General features: G+C 63.3%; 6 non-coding genes across 6 annotated transcripts; all 6 read right to left on the reverse strand.

Annotated features, from left to right (window-relative positions):
- Positions 1-653: 653 nt before the first annotated feature.
- On the reverse strand, positions 654-844 carry LOC148807846 (U2 spliceosomal RNA). The gene has a single exon (XR_016088798.1). It is a non-coding gene; the product is annotated as a U2 spliceosomal RNA (small nuclear RNA).
- A 777-nt stretch (positions 845-1621) lies between these two features.
- Positions 1622-1812, reverse strand: LOC148807847 (U2 spliceosomal RNA). The gene has a single exon (XR_016088799.1). It is a non-coding gene; the product is annotated as a U2 spliceosomal RNA (small nuclear RNA).
- A 778-nt stretch (positions 1813-2590) lies between these two features.
- Positions 2591-2781, reverse strand: LOC148807848 (U2 spliceosomal RNA). Its single transcript, XR_016088800.1, has one exon. It is a non-coding gene; the product is annotated as a U2 spliceosomal RNA (small nuclear RNA).
- Positions 2782-3558: 777 nt separating this feature from the next.
- Positions 3559-3749, reverse strand: LOC148807849 (U2 spliceosomal RNA). Its single transcript, XR_016088801.1, has one exon. It is a non-coding gene; the product is annotated as a U2 spliceosomal RNA (small nuclear RNA).
- Positions 3750-4526: 777 nt separating this feature from the next.
- On the reverse strand, positions 4527-4722 carry LOC148807850 (U2 spliceosomal RNA). The gene has a single exon (XR_016088809.1). It is a non-coding gene; the product is annotated as a U2 spliceosomal RNA (small nuclear RNA).
- A 771-nt stretch (positions 4723-5493) lies between these two features.
- On the reverse strand, positions 5494-5684 carry LOC148807851 (U2 spliceosomal RNA). The gene has a single exon (XR_016088802.1). It is a non-coding gene; the product is annotated as a U2 spliceosomal RNA (small nuclear RNA).
- Between the last annotated feature and the right edge of the window lie 316 nt (positions 5685-6000).

Raw genomic sequence — 6000 nt, forward strand, 5'->3', positions numbered from 1 at the left:
TGCCTGCCTGCTTGCTCGCCTGCCTGCCCGCCAGTCCCGGGCGGGGGCCCTGCTCTTTGATCTCCTGTCAACGGCCCGACAACGACCGCAGCCGCGGGGGGCGCCAGCCGGCCGGCCTCCTTAGCTTAGGCCCCTCCCACCAGCAGCAGCCGTGCCGAGTGAGCTGCAAGCGAAAGCGGACCGTCGGCACCTGCGGGCAGAGGCAAGGGGCAGCGCTCTCTCGGGAGGGACGGGGACACACACACACCTGCCTGCCTGCCGAAAAAAAGAAAGAAAAGGTGTATATACTAAGTTTTTTGGAGGGAAAACGGCCGGCTGTCGAAAGGGGCCCGCCTGCAAGGACGGGGACACACACACACACACACACACACACACACACACACACACACACAAGCCACGCCTGCCTCCCTGGAAAAAGGAGGAAAAAACTAAGTTTTTTGGAGGGAAAACGCACGGGAGCCGAAAAGGGGGCCGGCCTGCTTGCCGAGAGAGTCGAGGCGCGGGAAAGTGCACGGAGGGAGCACGGGAACGGGGAGGGGGAGAGAGAGAGACACAGAGACGCACAGATGGACGAGAGACGAGACCGGAGAGGAAGGAGCTCCGGTCCACCTCGCTTGCTTGCTAGCTACGTCTGTCTTTTCACCGCTGAGAGAAGGTAGTGCACCGTTCCCGGAGGCGCTGCAATACCGGGCCGATGCGTGGAGAGGACGGAGCAAGCTCCTGATCCAGCTCCCTGTTCCAAAAATCCGTTTAATATGTGGTCCCCCGATGGGGGACGTATCAGATATTAAACTGATAAGAACAGATACTACACTTGATCTTAGCCAAAAGGCCGAGAAGCGATGCCCGACGCCGGCCTTGGGCGGGCGCGCGGGCGTCCGGCTGGCGCGCAGCGGCGCAGGCCGACGCCTCTGGAGCCCGGTCCGCACGCGGCTGCCGGCCGCCCGGACTCCGCTCTCCCCCTCTCTTGCCTGCCTGCTTGCTCGCCTGCCTGCCCGCCAGTCCCGGGCGGGGGCCCTGCTCTTTGATCTCCTGTCAACGGCCCGACAACGACCGCAGCCGCGGGGGGCGCCAGCCGGCCGGCCTCCTTAGCTTAGGCCCCTCCCACCAGCAGCAGCCGTGCCGAGTGAGCTGCAAGCGAAAGCGGACCGTCGGCACCTGCGGGCAGAGGCAAGGGGCAGCGCTCTCTCGGGAGGGACGGGGACACACACACACCTGCCTGCCTGCCGAAAAAAAGAAAGAAAAGGTGTATATACTAAGTTTTTTGGAGGGAAAACGGCCGGCTGTCGAAAGGGGCCCGCCTGCAAGGACGGGGACACACACACACACACACACACACACACACACACACACACACACAAGCCACGCCTGCCTCCCTGGAAAAAGGAGGAAAAAACTAAGTTTTTTGGAGGGAAAACGCACGGGAGCCGAAAAGGGGGCCGGCCTGCTTGCCGAGAGAGTCGAGGCGCGGGAAAGTGCACGGAGGGAGCACGGGAACGGGGAGGGGGAGAGAGAGAGACACAGAGACGCACAGATGGACGAGAGACGAGACCGGAGAGGAAGGAGCTCCGGTCCACCTCGCTTGCTTGCTAGCTACGTCTGTCTTTTCACCGCTGAGAGAAGGTAGTGCACCGTTCCCGGAGGCGCTGCAATACCGGGCCGATGCGTGGAGAGGACGGAGCAAGCTCCTGATCCAGCTCCCTGTTCCAAAAATCCGTTTAATATGTGGTCCCCCGATGGGGGACGTATCAGATATTAAACTGATAAGAACAGATACTACACTTGATCTTAGCCAAAAGGCCGAGAAGCGATGCCCGACGCCGGCCTTGGGCGGGCGCGCGGGCGTCCGGCTGGCGCGCAGCGGCGCAGGCCGACGCCTCTGGAGCCCGGTCCGCACGCGGCTGCCGGCCGCCCGGACTCCGCTCTCCCCCTCTCTTGCCTGCCTGCTTGCTCGCCTGCCTGCCCGCCAGTCCCGGGCGGGGGCCCTGCTCTTTGATCTCCTGTCAACGGCCCGACAACGACCGCAGCCGCGGGGGGCGCCAGCCGGCCGGCCTCCTTAGCTTAGGCCCCTCCCACCAGCAGCAGCCGTGCCGAGTGAGCTGCAAGCGAAAGCGGACCGTCGGCACCTGCGGGCAGAGGCAAGGGGCAGCGCTCTCTCGGGAGGGACGGGGACACACACACACCTGCCTGCCTGCCGAAAAAAAGAAAGAAAAGGTGTATATACTAAGTTTTTTGGAGGGAAAACGGCCGGCTGTCGAAAGGGGCCCGCCTGCAAGGACGGGGCACACACACACACACACACACACACACACACACACACACACACACAAGCCACGCCTGCCTCCCTGGAAAAAGGAGGAAAAAACTAAGTTTTTTGGAGGGAAAACGCACGGGAGCCGAAAAGGGGGCCGGCCTGCTTGCCGAGAGAGTCGAGGCGCGGGAAAGTGCACGGAGGGAGCACGGGAACGGGGAGGGGGAGAGAGAGAGACACAGAGACGCACAGATGGACGAGAGACGAGACCGGAGAGGAAGGAGCTCCGGTCCACCTCGCTTGCTTGCTAGCTACGTCTGTCTTTTCACCGCTGAGAGAAGGTAGTGCACCGTTCCCGGAGGCGCTGCAATACCGGGCCGATGCGTGGAGAGGACGGAGCAAGCTCCTGATCCAGCTCCCTGTTCCAAAAATCCGTTTAATATGTGGTCCCCCGATGGGGGACGTATCAGATATTAAACTGATAAGAACAGATACTACACTTGATCTTAGCCAAAAGGCCGAGAAGCGATGCCCGACGCCGGCCTTGGGCGGGCGCGCGGGCGTCCGGCTGGCGCGCAGCGGCGCAGGCCGACGCCTCTGGAGCCCGGTCCGCACGCGGCTGCCGGCCGCCCGGACTCCGCTCTCCCCCTCTCTTGCCTGCCTGCTTGCTCGCCTGCCTGCCCGCCAGTCCCGGGCGGGGGCCCTGCTCTTTGATCTCCTGTCAACGGCCCGACAACGACCGCAGCCGCGGGGGGCGCCAGCCGGCCGGCCTCCTTAGCTTAGGCCCCTCCCACCAGCAGCAGCCGTGCCGAGTGAGCTGCAAGCGAAAGCGGACCGTCGGCACCTGCGGGCAGAGGCAAGGGGCAGCGCTCTCTCGGGAGGGACGGGGACACACACACACCTGCCTGCCTGCCGAAAAAAAGAAAGAAAAGGTGTATATACTAAGTTTTTTGGAGGGAAAACGGCCGGCTGTCGAAAGGGGCCCGCCTGCAAGGACGGGGACACACACACACACACACACACACACACACACACACACACACACAAGCCACGCCTGCCTCCCTGGAAAAAGGAGGAAAAAACTAAGTTTTTTGGAGGGAAAACGCACGGGAGCCGAAAAGGGGGCCGGCCTGCTTGCCGAGAGAGTCGAGGCGCGGGAAAGTGCACGGAGGGAGCACGGGAACGGGGAGGGGGAGAGAGAGAGACACAGAGACGCACAGATGGACGAGAGACGAGACCGGAGAGGAAGGAGCTCCGGTCCACCTCGCTTGCTTGCTAGCTACGTCTGTCTTTTCACCGCTGAGAGAAGGTAGTGCACCGTTCCCGGAGGCGCTGCAATACCGGGCCGATGCGTGGAGAGGACGGAGCAAGCTCCTGATCCAGCTCCCTGTTCCAAAAATCCGTTTAATATGTGGTCCCCCGATGGGGGACGTATCAGATATTAAACTGATAAGAACAGATACTACACTTGATCTTAGCCAAAAGGCCGAGAAGCGATGCCCGACGCCGGCCTTGGGCGGGCGCGCGGGCGTCCGGCTGGCGCGCAGCGGCGCAGGCCGACGCCTCTGGAGCCCGGTCCGCACGCGGCTGCCGGCCGCCCGGACTCCGCTCTCCCCCTCTCTTGCCTGCCTGCTTGCTCGCCTGCCTGCCCGCCAGTCCCGGGCGGGGGCCCTGCTCTTTGATCTCCTGTCAACGGCCCGACAACGACCGCAGCCGCGGGGGGCGCCAGCCGGCCGGCCTCCTTAGCTTAGGCCCCTCCCACCAGCAGCAGCCGTGCCGAGTGAGCTGCAAGCGAAAGCGGACCGTCGGCACCTGCGGGCAGAGGCAAGGGGCAGCGCTCTCTCGGGAGGGACGGGGACACACACACACCTGCCTGCCTGCCGAAAAAAAGAAAGAAAAGGTGTATATACTAAGTTTTTTGGAGGGAAAACGGCCGGCTGTCGAAAGGGGCCCGCCTGCAAGGACGGGGACACACACACACACACACACACACACACACACACACACACACACAAGCCACGCCTGCCTCCCTGGAAAAAGGAGGAAAAAACTAAGTTTTTTGGAGGGAAAACGCACGGGAGCCGAAAAGGGGGCCGGCCTGCTTGCCGAGAGAGTCGAGGCGCGGGAAAGTGCACGGAGGGAGCACGGGAACGGGGAGGGGGAGAGAGAGAGACACAGAGACGCACAGATGGACGAGAGACGAGACCGGAGAGGAAGGAGCTCCGGTCCACCTCGCTTGCTTGCTAGCTACGTCTGTCTTTTCACCGCTGAGAGAAGGTAGTGCACCGTTCCCGGAGGCGCTGCAATACCGGGCCGATGCGTGGAGAGGACGGAGCAAGCCAAGCTCCTGATCCAGCTCCCTGTTCCAAAAATCCGTTTAATATGTGGTCCCCCGATGGGGGACGTATCAGATATTAAACTGATAAGAACAGATACTACACTTGATCTTAGCCAAAAGGCCGAGAAGCGATGCCCGACGCCGGCCTTGGGCGGGCGCGCGGGCGTCCGGCTGGCGCGCAGCGGCGCAGGCCGACGCCTCTGGAGCCCGGTCCGCACGCGGCTGCCGGCCGCCCGGACTCCGCTCTCCCCTCTCTTGCCTGCCTGCTTGCTCGCCTGCCTGCCCGCCAGTCCCGGGCGGGGGCCCTGCTCTTTGATCTCCTGTCAACGGCCCGACAACGACCGCAGCCGCGGGGGGCGCCAGCCGGCCGGCCTCCTTAGCTTAGGCCCCTCCCCACCAGCAGCAGCCGTGCCGAGTGAGCTGCAAGCGAAAGCGGACCGTCGGCACCTGCGGGCAGAGGCAAGGGGCAGCGCTCTCTCGGGAGGGACGGGGACACACACACACCTGCCTGCCTGCCGAAAAAAAGAAAGAAAAGGTGTATATACTAAGTTTTTTGGAGGGAAAACGGCCGGCTGTCGAAAGGGGCCCGCCTGCAAGGACGGGGACACACACACACACACACACACACACACACACACACACACAAGCCACGCCTGCCTCCCTGGAAAAAGGAGGAAAAAACTAAGTTTTTTGGAGGGAAAACGCACGGGAGCCGAAAAGGGGGCCGGCCTGCTTGCCGAGAGAGTCGAGGCGCGGGAAAGTGCACGGAGGGAGCACGGGAACGGGGAGGGGAGAGAGAGAGACACAGAGACGCACAGATGACGAGAGACGAGACCGGAGAGGAAGGAGCTCCGGTCCACCTCGCTTGCTTGCTAGCTACGTCTGTCTTTTCACCGCTGAGAGAAGGTAGTGCACCGTTCCCGGAGGCGCTGCAATACCGGGCCGATGCGTGGAGAGGACGGAGCAAGCTCCTGATCCAGCTCCCTGTTCCAAAAATCCGTTTAATATGTGGTCCCCCGATGGGGGACGTATCAGATATTAAACTGATAAGAACAGATACTACACTTGATCTTAGCCAAAAGGCCGAGAAGCGATGCCCGACGCCGGCCTTGGGCGGGCGCGCGGGCGTCCGGCTGGCGCGCAGCGGCGCAGGCCGACGCCTCTGGAGCCCGGTCCGCACGCGGCTGCCGGCCGCCCGGACTCCGCTCTCCCCCTCTCTTGCCTGCCTGCTTGCTCGCCTGCCTGCCCGCCAGTCCCGGGCGGGGGCCCTGCTCTTTGATCTCCTGTCAACGGCCCGACAACGACCGCAGCCGCGGGGGGCGCCAGCCGGCCGGCCTCCTTAGCTTAGGCCCCTCCCACCAGCAGCAGCCGTGCCGAGTGAGCTGCAAGCGAAAGCGGACCGTCGGCACCT

This window comes from Atractosteus spatula, unplaced genomic scaffold (assembly GCF_055471065.1).
Source record: "Atractosteus spatula isolate fAtrSpa1 unplaced genomic scaffold, fAtrSpa1.hap1 Scaffold_27, whole genome shotgun sequence".
Classification (NCBI taxonomy): Eukaryota; Metazoa; Chordata; class Actinopteri; order Semionotiformes; family Lepisosteidae; genus Atractosteus; species Atractosteus spatula.